Raw genomic sequence first — 15,006 nt, forward strand, 5'->3', positions numbered from 1 at the left:
GGAAAAACTGCCTTCTTGTCAAGACATTTTTCTATAGAAAAACAGACTTCTTGTCAAGACATTTTTCTATAGAAAAACAGACTTCTTGTCAAGACATTTTTTTATAGAAAAACAGATTTCTTGTCAATTCATTGTCTTCATCTCAAGACATTTTTCTATAGCAAAACAGTCTTCATGTCAAGACATTTTCCTATAGAAAAACTGGCTTCATGTCAAGACAGTTTTCTATAGAAAAACTGTTTTCTTTTCAAGTAATTTTTCTAAAGAAAAACTGTCGTCTTGCCTAGACATTTTTCTATAGGAAAACTGTCTTCCTTAAGACACTTTTCTATCTTCTTTAAGAAGACACTTTTGCTGGTTTCGTTGAACAAATAATTTTCTATACAAAAACTATCTTCCTTAAGAAGACACTTCTCTATATGAAAACTTTCTTTTCTGTCTTCTTGTTAAGACACTTTTCTATAGAAAACATGTCTTCTTGTCAAGACATTTTTCTATAGAAAAACTTTCTTCTTATCATGGCTCTTTTCTATAGAAAAACTGTCTTCTGGTTAAAACATCTTTCTATAGAAAATCATTCTTCTTGTCATGTTACTTTTATGCAGAGTAACTCTTTTCTTATTAAGACATTTTTCTATAGAAAAACTATCTTCTTGTATTTTCTATAGAGTAACTGGCTTCTTATTAAGACACTTTTATATAGAAAAACTATATTTTCTTGTAAAGAAACTTTTCTATATAAAAACTGTCTTATTATCAGGGCACTTTTTCTACAGAAAAACTTTCTTCTTCTCATGACTATTTTGTATATAAAAACTTTCTTCTTGTCAAGACATTTTTCTATAGAAAAACTGTCTTTCTGTCAAGACATTTTTCTATAGAAAAACTGTCTTTCTGTCAAGACATTTTTCTATAGAAAAACTGTCTTTCTGTCAAGACATTTTTCTATAGAAAAACTGTCTTTCTGTCAAGACATTTTTCTATAGAAAAACTGTTTTCTTGTCAAGACATTTTCCTATAGAATAACTTTCTTCTTGTTAAGACATTTTTCTACAGAAAAATTTTCTTCTTGTAATGATACTTTTATACAGAAAAGCTGTTTTCTTGTCATAATATTTTGCTATATAAAGCTGTCTCTTTTTCAAGACATTTTTCTATAGAAACAATGTCTTCCTGTCAAGACATTTTTCTATAAAAAAACTGTCTTCTTGTCAAGACATTTTTCTCCAAAAAAAAAAAAAAAAAACAGCCTTCTTGTCAAGACATTTTTCTATAGAAAAACTGCCTTCATGTCAAGACTTTTTCCTATAGAAAAACTGTCTTCTTGTCAGGAAATTTTTCTATAGAAAAACTTCTTCTTGTCAAGATACTTTTCTACAGAAAAACGTTCTTGTCAAAACATCTTTCTATAGAAAAACTGCCTTCTTGTCAAGACATTTTTCTATAGGAAAATTGTCTTCTTGTCAAGACATTTTTCGATAGAAAAACTGTCTTTCTGTTGAGACATTTTTCTATAGAAAAGCTGTCTTCTTGTCAAGACATTTTTCTATAGAAAAAATGTATTCATGTCAAGACATTTTCCTATAGAAAACATTTTAGCAAAGAAAAACTGTCTTCTTTCAAGTAATTTTTTTAAAGAAAGTCTTGTCTATACATTTTTCTATAGAAAAACTATATTCTTGTCAAGACACAAAAACTGTCTTGCTTTCAAGACATTTTTCTTTAGAAGAATTGTCTTCCTGTCAAAACATTTTTCTATGGAAAAACCTATATTCTTGTGAGGAAACTTTCTGTAGAAAAACTGCATTCATGACTAGACACTCTCCTATAGAAAACTGTCATTGAGACAACACACTATTCTATAGAAGAACTGTATTCATACAAAATACTTTTCTATTGAAAAACTGTCTTCATACAAGACATTGTTCAAAAACACTTGCTGTCTTTATGACAAGACACTTTTATGTAGAAAAACTAACTTCCTGATAAGATACTTTGCAACAGAAATACTTTCTACTAGCCAGTTTCCTGACAAGACTCCTCTCTATATAAAAACGACTTTCTGAAAAATATACTTTTCTATTAAAAGTCTTTTCTGCTAACTTTTGATGAAATTGTATGAAAATTTTGAATATTTCAGAATTTATAATTTATTTGTCGAAGTTTTATTATAGAATCCATTGAAGTCTAATAAAATTTTGTTTAAAAGTTTCTCATTAAATCAAATTGCTTCTATTTTAAAAAATTTTATTCTAAATTCATAAAAAATATAACTAAATCTAAAAAAACCATACTATTAACAATTTTAAATCATAAATTAAAACTCAAGTACCAGTAATAACCTCAATCATGATAAAAAAAATCAAGAATTATTGTTGTTTTTACCTTAACACAAGTACCGTAAAGTGCCTACTTAGAATACAAGTCAGTAGTAGTTATTGCTGCTCTATAAACAACTCTTCTGCGCCCTTTTTAATATGATATGACTCTAGGTGTCTATATATATGACTGTATGTCTGTCTATTTCTCATACTCTTTTACACATGTGATTTACAATTCAATTTCTTTATGCTTGAATACGTGATTGTATTGATGATAAGTTTTTTTTTGTATTTTTACAATTTCAATCTTTTTGAATTTAATTTAATTTTTATTTCATTTTTGTTTTCTATAAAACTGCCACTAGATTTCTGCGCTTATTTTTACTCGTATTTGCTGTGGCAGTTTAATTAATGAATGAACTGCCGCTGCTGCTGTTTGCTATATCTCTTTGAGGCATACTTGTTCGCACATTATAGCTACTACCAACTCCAGTTCAGTGCAAGTTTTCACCAATACCGCCAACAGTTAATATTTGCTATTTGCTTTTTGGTATTTATTTATTAGTCAAAGTATTTTTTTGGGTTGGGTTGGGTCTTTATGCTTTAGTTGTTGATCTCTTTTTACTAGTTTTCTTTTAACCTCCCCACCCAAAATGTATATAGGACAACCAAGCAAAAGATTTTGAAAGCTGCTTACAACAAAGCTTTTCCATTACTTATGGATTACAAATAAGGTGAATGGAAGCAGTAAGGTAAGGCAGATGACTGCCTTCAGACATTTTTAATCCCAGCAAAAGATGTAGAAAGCTTTTACTGCTTATAAAAAAGCTTTCCCATTACTTATGGGTTACAAATAAGAGGAATGGAAGTAGTAAGGTAAGGCAGATGACTGCCTTCAGACACTTTCAATCTAATTTTGATTAACTATTCTCAAATACGTACAGTTCAGAAAGTTTTATTTCGATTCATTTTCAAACGTCTGATATTTGAGAATCAGTTTAATCTCAAATCTTTCTCAAATGTTTAATCTTCTTTTTGGAGAAGTTGCTACTCGAATATTTCACCTTCCTCAGTTAAATTGTTCACTTGGTCATTATACCTGAGTGTATATCTTCTGAACTCAAGTAAAAAGGTTCTTTATTGGTGTTAAATTAATACAATTTTTTTTTTATTTCATTTTATCATTCTACTATAGCCACCGCTCTATCGTATATAACCATAGATTAGCATGGTAAAAGTGTGTTTACAATTTGCACTTTATAGAATACAAATTGTTAGTTGGACAGCAAAAATAAAACTGAAAAAAAAAATCCAAATAAAAACCCAAGAATCGTATAATTAATGTGTGAAATAGAATGTTTGATATCGTATGAAAACTATACACAAGTATTTAATACGGGAAGACAATGTTGTATAAAGTCGATTAAATCTATAAGTAAATAGTTAATAGTAATTTAGCAAGAGTATAGAAAAAAACCTTGTTTTAAAAATCCATTTTAATTTGAAAAAAATCATTTAAAATGTAACAAGACATTATAATAGCCTTGTAAATTTAATTACAAATTCGTGCTCTTTTTTTCTAAATAATAAATATTACCACTTTTTTCGATTTTAAACAACTTTTACTATTTTCAATAATAAGAATATTGAAACTTAAATATATCCGGTGGAGTTGTTGTTTTTTGTTAATTTAAAATTTGCAGGTGGAGTTAGGGAGCTACAAAGATATGTTGGACTAAATTCTTAACTAAAGAGACCAAACTATAGCTATAGACGATAGCCAAGACAATAGTCCAGACTACTGTCTACACTATAGTCTAGTCTATATTCCTGACTAGAGTATAGTCTATAGTCCAGACTACTGTCTACACTATAGTCTAGTCTTTAGTCCAGACTATAGTTTAATCTATTGTCCGCATTATAGTCCAGTCTATAGTCCACATTATAGTCTAGTCTTTAGTTCTCACTATAGTCTAGTTATAGTTTAGTCTAAAGTTCACATGATAGTCTAGTCTTTAGTTCCGACTATAGTTTAGTTTACAGTCCACACTATAGTCTAGTCCAATATAGACTAGTCTATACTCCATATTATAGTCTATTCTATAGACCAGACTATAATCAATTCTACAGTCAACTCTATAGTCTGGTCCATACTTCAGACTATAGTCTAGTCAGGATATAGACCTGACCCATTCTTTAGTCCAGACTATAGTCCGATCTTTAGTCCAGACTATAGCCCGGTCTTTGGTCCAGAATATAGTGCAGCTTATAGTCCAGTTTACAGTACAGACTGTAGTCCAGTTTATAGACCAGTCTGTAGTAGAGACTATAGTCCAGTCTATAGCACAGACTATAATAAAGTCTATAGTGTAGATTATAGTCCAGTCTATAGTCCAGACAAAAGTCCGGTCTATAGTCCAGACTATAGTCTATAGTCCATACGATATAGTCCAGACTATAGTCCAGTTTATTGTTCGGTCTTTATAGTCCAGACTATAGTCTATAGTCCATACGATATAGTCCAGACTATAGTCCAGTTTATAGTCCGGTCTTTATAGTCCAGTTAATAGTCCAAATTATAGTCCAGACTATCGTTTGGATCGACTTTAATCCAGTCTATAGTCCAGACTATATTCCAGATTATAGTGCAGTTTATAGTCCAGACCTTATCCAGTTTATAGTTCAGACTAAAGTCCGGTCTTTAGTCAATACTATAGTCTGTTCTTTAGTCCAGATTATAGTCCGGTCTTCAGTCCAGACAGTATTCCGGTCTAGTCCAGACTATAGTCCACTCTATAGTCCTAACTATAGTCCAGATTATAGTTCAGGCTATAGTCCAGTTTATAGTCCAGACTATAATCCAGTCTATAGTCCAGACTATAGTACAGTTTATAGTAAAGATTATAGTCTAGACTATAGTGTCTATAGTCCAAACTATAATCCAGTGTATAGTTCAGAATAAAGTCCGGTCTTTAGTCCAGACTACAGTCCCGTCTATAGTCCACACTCTAGTTCAATTTATAGTCCAGACTATTATAGTCCAGTCTATAGTCCAGACTATATTCCATATTACAGTCCAGTTTATAGTCCAGACTTTATTCAGTTTATAGTCCAGTTTATAATTCATACTAAAGCCTTTAGTCAAGGCTATAGTCCGGTCTTTAGTCCAGAGTATAGCCGGTCTTTTGTCCAGACAGTAGTCCGGTCTAGTCCAGACTATAGTCCACTCTATAGTTCAGACTATAGTGCAGGCTATAGTTCAGACTATAATCCAATCTATAGTCCAGACTATAGTACAGTTTATAGTAAAGATTATAGTTTAGACTATAGTGCAGTCTATAGTCCAGACTATAATCCAGTTTATAGTTCAGAATTAAATCCGGTCTTCAGTCCAGACTATAATCCCGTCTATAGTATAGACTCTAGTTCAGTTTATAGTCCAGATTATAGTCCAGACTATAGTCCAGACTATAGTCCAGACTATAGTCCAGACTATAGTTCAGTCTAAAGTCCAGATTATAGTCCAGACAATAGTTCAGTCTATAGTCCAGCCCGGTCCATACTGAGTCCAGAATATATAATGCTTTTGTGAAGATTTTTAAATCTGTATTTTTTATTTTTACAAAATAAAAATATGTTTCCTGAAAAAAATATTTAAATTTTCTCTAGCTAAAACATTAATTAAAAAAATCCCTCATATCCGTTACTTTTTCCATTGTTGTTATTTTTGGAAAAACTTTTGAAAACTTTAAACGTTCCCCTTCATAAAATTCAATATCTCACTGACAATAAAAGATTTAATATTTTCCTTTTATCAATAAATTGAAAAATATAAAACCAAACAAATCATAATTGTTTCTTTATGTTGTTTTTTTTGTATTCGTTGCAGATTTGAGCACTTGAAATATTGGATACGTAACCCCTTCTCCGAAAAAAGACAGAAAAAAAAACTAAACGGAACGAAAGAAATAATTGCAATTTGCATATTCATCTGTTAACATTTAGCATTTTCATAGTTGCTGCAGTTTATAATTTAAACCGAAAAAATGCTTGAGTGCACAGCTGCATAAAAGTTTAAAAAAAGCAACAACAACAAAAAATTAAAGAAAAATAATCATAAATAAAAGAAAAACAACTACAATAAACAAATAATAACAAAACACATGTACTGGTAAGAAGTACAATTGAAGAAAAAAAGCTAAAAAAAAAAACAAAAAAAGAGTACAACCACCAAGTAAATGGTATCTGGTATTGTGTTTCTGTTTTTGTTGTTTTATTGCTCTCATTATTATTGTTATTGTTGTGTTAACCCCAAAACTCCCCTTTTTAACAGACTACCATACAACAAAGCCAAACTAAACAGAGAATAAAAGCAAAAAACAAACTGTCTCACTTTACAATAATAAATAGCAAGAGCCAAAACAACAACTTCAAATACAAAAACACAAACAGAGTAGTTGTAAACCACCAGGCCAACAGCAGCTAACAGACACACCAGCAGCAGTCATTCATTAACAACTGCAGCAGAATCACAATCAGAAGCAGTTCTCCACAATTTACAAAACAGAATTGAAAACCAAAAAAAAAAACTACAACAAACATTACAAGAATATTTACATAAAGATTATGTAAAAATACAACGACAACTATACAAGAACAATACAAATAAACAACGACTAAAACAACCAGGCAAAATTAGAGAGAAAAAACAAAAACAAAGAATACAACTAAAAACCAAAAAAAAAAAAAATAATTAATACAACAAACATGTAAAAATGAAGTAAACTTTAGAGTTTTTGTGTAATTTTTTTCGTTTTTCTCGCCATTTTAGTTACAAGTAATAGGAAAAACTGCAACACAACAACAACAAATATTAACTCAACAGCAGCCCAGTAGTGGTGTTGTTTTAGCCACTTTAAAGGAAACTGGGATCGAAACAACCGATCAACAAAACAAACAATACATTCCTGGAATTAAAGTATTTATATTGTTTATTTAAATACATTTTAAGCCGAAATTAACAAAAAAGAAAAAACGAAAAAAACAACAAAAAAGACAAAGTCGACTTAAAAGGTGAGTAAGTTTAAGTGTAAACAATGAGATAATAAGTATTTTTTAAACACCAAACCGAATAAAAATAGAGGTAAAGGCAAGTTTAACAAATGTTTATTATAGATCTGGGTAGTTCATATTTATATTCCAGCGTATAAACTATGGTCCAGGCTATAGACTATCTATAGTCCAGACTATAGACTATCTATAGTTCAGACTATAGACTATCTTTAGTCCAGAATTATAGACTATCTATGGTGCAGACTATAGACTATCTTTAGTCCAGAATTATAGATTATCTATGGTGCAGAGTGTAGACTAGCTATAGTCCAGAGTATAGACTATCTATAGTCCAGAGTATAGACTATCTATAGTCCAGACTATAGACTATCTATAGTCCAGACAATAGACTATCTGTAGTCCAGACAATATATAGTCCAGACTATAGACTAACTATAGCCCAGACTATGACTACATATAGTCCAGACTATAGACTATCTATAGTCCAGACTATGACTACCTATAGTCCCGACTATAGACTATCTATAGTCCAGACTATAGACTACCTATAGCCCAGACTATAGACTATCTATAGTCCAGACTATCTATAGACTAGACTATAGACTATCAATAGTCCAGACTATTGGCTACCTATAGTTCAGACTATAGCCTATCTGTAGTCCAGACTATCTATAATCCAGACTATAGACTACCTATAGTCCAGACCATAGACTATCTATAGTCCAGACTATCGACTATCTATAGTCCAGACTATAAAGTATCTATAGTACAGAATATAGACTATCTATAGTACAGAATATAGACTATCTATAGTCCATACTATAGTTTATCTATAGTCCAGACTATAGTCTATCTTTAGTCCAGACTATAGACTATCCAGACAATAGATTATCTGTAGTTCAGACTATGTATATATAATCCAGACTATAGACTAACTACTATATAGTCCACTATGACTATCTATAGTCCAGACTATAGATAGTCTTCAAGTCTATAATCAATAGATCTTTAGTCCAGACTATTCAATACCTATAGTCAATACTATGAATACCTATAGTCCAGACTAAAGACTATTTATAGTCCAGACTATAGACTATTTATAGTCCAGACTATAGACTATTTATAGTCCAGACTATAGACTATTTATAGTCCAGACTATAGACTATTTATAGTCCAGACTATAGACTATTTATAGTCCAGACTATAGACTATTTATAGTCCCGACTATAGACTATCTATAGTCCAGACTATAGACTATTTATAGCCCAGACTATAGACTATTTATAGTCCAGACTATAGACTATTTATAGTCCAGACTATAGACTATTTATAGTCCAGACTATAGACTATTTATAGTCCAGACTATAGACTATTTATAGTCCAGACTATAGACTATATATAGTCCTGACTATAGACTATCTATAGTCCAGACTATTGACTACCTATAGCCCAGACTATAGTCTATCTGTAGTCCAGACTATCTATAACCCAGACTATAGACTACCTATAGTCCAGACTATAGACTGTTTATAGTCCAGATTGTAGACTGTTTATAGACCAGACTATAGACTGTTTATAGTCCAGACTATAGACTATCTATAGTCCTGACTATAAACTATCTATAGTCCTGACTATAAACTATCTATAGTCCAGACTATAGACTATCTATAGTCCAGACTATAGTCTATTTATAGTCCAGACAATACTCTATCTGTAGTTCAGACTTTATATAGTTCAGACTATAGACTAACTATAGTCCAGACTATGACTACCTGTAGTCCATACTTTAGACTATCTATAGTCCAGACTATGACTACCAATAGTCCAGACTATAGACTATAGATTATCTATAGTCCAGGCTATTACTATATATAGTCCAGATTATAGACTATCTATAGTCCAGACTATAGACTATCTATAGTCCAGACTATGACTACCAATAGTCCAGACTATAGACTATAGATTATCTATAGTCCAGATTATAGACTATCTATAGTCCAGACTATAGACTATCTATAGTCCAGACTATAGATTATATATAGTCCAGACTATAGACTCTATATATCGTACTATGTAGAATGTACTAGCTTTGAAAATAGCAACATTTTCTTCGTAGCGAAAGTTTTATTTATGCATGTTTATATGTATGTACTAACAATTTTTTTGGCGACAGTTTGTCTCCAAAAGAAACTGATTAAAATGAATGACACGTCCATAATTTTATGGAATTAAAAATTAAAAAAAATGAAGTTTACGTTTTAAATATACGAGAAAGCATGACCATGAAAACTAGAGAGAATTTATTTTAGTCACAGAATATAAAAAGCAAAAAAGAGCATGGAAAAATAAATAATTAATTTAAACAAGTGTTGGTTGTAATTTTACGGGAAGAAAGTTGTAAAGAAAAGTTATTAAAAAATGCATGACTATTGGTTATGACACGTGTAAACTATGATTTTCGAACATTTATGTAAACTACCCATAGTGCACGATTTAATTGAAAGTTAATTAAAACTTTATTTGTTTAAACTTCGAACCACATTCCCGACAAATTTCCTTTTCTGTAATTAATCTTTATTAATACCATTCTTTGTCACATTAAGTCAATTGTTTAGTTTAAAATACATTCTTTTTGTTGCAAATTTCAATAACAATAAACAGCTAATAATAATGCCCCAACCAACCTTTAAGCACCTTGCACAGCATTAACATATTGTGGGAAAAATTCCGCAACACCAACATTATTGCAAGAAATCTGAAAAAAAAAATCACATAATTAACATATAAAAAATAATTACAATTTAAATAATGCATCTAGACTTTGATCAGAAAACCCACTTGCTTTTGAATAAAATAATTTATAATTATGACCAACAAATTCATAATAAGTTGTCATTTTTAATGGGGATTAGAAAAATTATGATTTCTTAAGAATCTGGTTTGTGCAGAGGGGAAAATGACAACTGTCATGTCACTTGATTTTAATTAATTAAAAGTGTTTGGATTTGAGGAAACAAGACTAAAATAGATAGTCTATAATCTGGACTATAGATTGTTTCTAGTCTGGACTATAGATAGTTTATAGTCCTAACTATAGATACTCTATAGTCTGGGCTTTAGATAGTATATAGTCTGGACTACAGACAGTCTACAGTGTGGACTATAGGTAATCTTCTGTCTGGACTATAGATAGTCTATAGTTTAGACTATAGATTTTCTTTAGTCTGGACAATAGATAGTCTATAGTCTGGATCATAGATAGTCTATAGTCTGGACCATAGCTAGTCTATAGTCTGTACTATAGATAGTGTATAGTCTGGACTAAAGATTGTATATAGTCTGCACTATAGATAGTCTATAGTCTGGACTATAGATAGCCTATAGTCTGGACTATAGATAGTCTATAGCATGGACTATAGATAGTCTATAGTCTGGACTATAGATAGTCTATAGTCTGGACTAAAGATAGTCTATAGTCTGGACTAGGGATAGTCTAAAGTCTGGACTATAGATAGTCTATAGTCTGAACTAGGGATAGTTTAAAGTCTGGACTATAGATAGTCTATAGTCTGGACTGTAGATAGTCTATAATCTGGATTATAGATAGTCTATAGTGTGGACTATAGATAGTCTCTAGTATGGACAATGTATAGTCTATAGTGTGGAGTATAGATAGTCTATAGTATCTACTATATATAGTCTATGGTCTGGACTGCAGTTACTCTGTAGTCTAGACTATAGATTGTCTCTAGTCTGGACTATAGATAGTTTATAGTCTTGACTACATATAGTCTATAGTCTGGGCTATAGATTGTCTCTAGTCTGGACTATAGATAGTTTATAGTCTTGACTACAGATAGTCTATAGTCTGGACTACAGACAGTCTGTAGTATGGACTATAGATAATCTATTGTTTGGACTGTTGACATTCTATAGTCTGGACTATAGATAGTATATAGTTTGAACTATAGATAGTCTGTAGTTTGAACTATTGATACTCTATAGTTTGGACTATTGATATTCTATAGTATGGACTATAGATAGTTTATAGTTTGAAGTATAGATAGTTTATAGTTTGAACTATAGATATTCTATAGTTTGAACTCTTCGTAGTCTATCGCTGAAACTATTGATGGTCTATAGTCTGTAATATAGATAGAAAAAATTCCTGAATAATATCGCTGCTGCTGTCCATTTTTCGATTCGATTTCCTTAAATAAATATAAATATTATCTCATAATTGTCTTTCGTTTTATTACTTTCCCACATTAAAGAGTTCATTTTGTTGGCATCCCACTGTGTTTTAAATTTACAACAAATAACCATCCATCTACTAAATAACCAATTTGCTACAAGCGAACCACGACTGAACCAACTACAGCAACTAAGCAAGAAAAAAAGACAAAAAACAGAATAACCCGTCCGATTTAATGTTAAACATGTTTAACATCATAAAAAAAATTAGACAAGAAAACAGTTTGTTAAGATTTATTAATAATTATGATGGTAACAACAAGACTAGAACAACAACAGCAGCAGCAGCAACAAGAACGTCATCAGCAGCAACTGACAACTACAATGACAGCAATAGCAACAGAAACCTACATTTTTATTTAGCTGCTGCTTGTTGTTCTTGTTTTTGTTTCTGGTTCAAAAGAACCAAAAGACTCGTAATAAGAACTTGTAAGAGGATTTTTTTGTAGCACAATTTTGCTGTTGTTGTTGTAGTTGTTTTCTATTTCGTTTTTAGGATGGGTGAAATTGTTTAAGTATGGTGGTCAGTATTATGGGTTTAAAAGAGCATTTGTAACAGGGATGTCTTCTTAAGAATTTGTCATTTTCTAAAACATGAAAATATATTGTTTTGAAAAAGATAAACAAGTCGATTTCCTAAAAGTTTCTCAAAGGAACTTTTCCCATAATGCAGCGACTAGAGACCCTAATTTAGCCAAATTATATGTTTTAGATTTTGTTCTAATAGTTTTAACTTTAAAGTGTTATATTTAATACTACTGTAATAGTTTACATCATAATTCGTTACAGCTTTAAATATTTATTTCATATTTAAAATATTTTTTTTAGTTTTTTGTTGTTGTTTTCTATGCTAAATATAAAATGACAACAAATTGTCTAGAAGTATAAATATAAAAACTGGGTAAAGTGCTTTTTCAATTTGTTTTACTTAAACGCACTTGACTGTTGCACTAAAAATAGTTTTAAATTCAAGAAAACTAATAATAAAAATAGGAACACGACTATTTTGAAACTTGTTTACGTTAAATGCTGAAAAGGAAAGAAGTATATGAAGAGTATTAGAATAGAATTAGAACATAAACTAGAAACAGAACTAGAACAGAACTAGAACGGAACTAGAACAGAAGTAGAACGGAACTAGAACAGAACTAGAACAGAACTAGGACAGAACTAGAACAGAACTAGAACAGAACCAGAAGAGAATTAGAACAGAACTAGAACAGAACTAGAACAGAACTAGAACAGAACTAGAACTAGAACAGAACCAGAAGAGAACTAGAACAGAACTAGAACAGAACTAGAACAGAACTCGAACAGAACTAGAACAGAACTAGACAGAACTAGAACAGAACTAGAACAGAACTAGAACAGAACTAGAAACAGAACTAGAACAGAACTAGAAAAGAACTAGAAAAGAACTAGAAAAGAACTAGAACAGAACTAGAACAGAACTAGAACAGAACTAGAACAGAACTAGAACAGAACTAGAAACAGAACTAGAACAGAACTAGAACAGAACTAGAACAGAACTAGAACAGAACTAGAACAGAACTAGAACAGAACTAGAACAGAACTAGAACAGAACTAGAACAGAACTAGAACAGAACTAGAACAGAACAGAAATAGAACAGAACTAGAACAGAACTAGAACAGAACTAGAACAGAAATAGAACAGACACGTAGAACGGACTAGAACAGAAACTAGAACAGAAACTAGAAACAGAAATAGAAACAGAACTAGAACAGAACAGAACTAGAAACTAGAACAGAACTAGAACCAGAACTAGACAGAACTAGAACAAGAACAGAACAGAACTAGAACAGAACTAGAAGAACTAGAACAGAACTAGAACGAACTAGAACTGAACTAGAACAGAACTAGAACAGAACTAGAACAGAACTAGAACGAACTAGAAACAGAACTAGAACAGAACTAGAACAGAACTAGAACAGAACTAGAACAGAACTAGAACAGAACTAGAAACAGAACTAGAAAGAACTAGAACAGAACTGAACTAGAACAGACTAGAACAGAACTAGAACAGAACTAGAACAGAACTAGAACAGTAACTAGAACAGAAACTAGAACAGAACTAGAACAGAACTAGAACAGAACTAGAACAGAACTAGAACAGAACTAGAACAGAACTAGAACAGAACTAGAACAGAACTAGAACAGAACTAGAACAGAACTAGAACAGAACTAGAACAGAACTAGAACAGAACTAGAACAGAACTAGAACAGAACTAGAACAGAACTAGAACAGAACTAAAACAGAACTAGAACAGAACTAGAACAGAATTAGAACAGAATTAGAACAGAACTAGAACAGAACTAGAACAGAACTAGAACAGAACAGAACTAGAACAGAACTAGAACAGAACTAGAACAGAACTAGAACAGAACTAGAACAGAACTAGAACAGAACTAGAACAGAACTAGAACAGAACTAGAACAGAACAGAACTAGAACAGAACTAGAACAGAACTAGAACAGAACTAGAACAGAACTAGAACAGAACTAGAACAGAACTAGAACAGAACTAGAACAGAACTAGAACAGAACTAGAACAGAACTAGAACAGAACTAGAACAGAACTAGAACAGAACTAGAACAGAACTAGAACAGAACTAGAACAAACTAGAACAGAACTAGAACAGAACTAGAACAGAACTAGAACAGAACTAGAACAGAACTAGAACAGAACTAGAACAGAACTAGAACAGAACTAGAACAGAACTAGAACAGAACTAGAACAGAACTAGAACAGAACTAGAACAGAACTAGAACAGAACTAGAACAGAACTAGAACAGAAACTAGAGCAGAACTAGAACAGAACAGAACTAGAACAGAACTAGAACAGAACTAGAACAGAACTAGAACAGAACTAGAACAGAACTAGAACAGAACTAGAACAGAACAAGAACAGAACTAGAACAGAACTAGAACAGAACTAGAACAGAACTAGAACAGAACTAGAACAGAACTAGAACTAGAACAGAACTAGAACAGAACTAGAACAGAACTAGAACAGAACTAGAACAGAACTAGAACAGAACTAGAACAGAACTAGAACAGAACTAGAACAGAACTAGAACAGAACTAGAACAGAACTAGAACAGAACTAGAACAGAACTAGACAGAACTAGAACAGAACTAGAACAGAACTAGAACAGAACTAGAACAGAACTAGAACAGAACTAGAACAGAACTAGAACAGAACTAGAACAGAACTAGAACAGAACTAGAACAGAACTAGAACAGAACTAGAACAGAACTAGAACAGAACTAGAACAGAACTAGAACAGAACTAGAACAGAACTAGAACAGAACTAGAACAGAACTAGAACAGAACT

The 15,006-nt window shown here is 31.5% G+C and overlaps 1 long non-coding RNA gene across 2 annotated transcripts in view; it reads left to right on the forward strand.

Annotated features, from left to right (window-relative positions):
- Positions 1–7,614, forward strand: part of LOC119608315 — a 51,710-nt gene extending 44,096 nt beyond the window's left edge. For both annotated transcript variants that reach the window (XR_005231809.1, XR_005231810.1), the window contains exon 4: positions 6,211–7,614. This is a non-coding gene — a long non-coding RNA (uncharacterized LOC119608315). The remainder of the gene's footprint in view (positions 1–6,210) is intronic.
- Positions 7,615–15,006: the final 7,392 nt, after the last annotated feature.

This window comes from Lucilia sericata, unplaced genomic scaffold (assembly GCF_015586225.1).
Source record: "Lucilia sericata isolate MDLA Ls3-8-SP2 unplaced genomic scaffold, ASM1558622v1 Contig000820F_arrow, whole genome shotgun sequence".
Lineage (NCBI taxonomy): Eukaryota > Metazoa > Arthropoda > Insecta > Diptera > Calliphoridae > Lucilia > Lucilia sericata.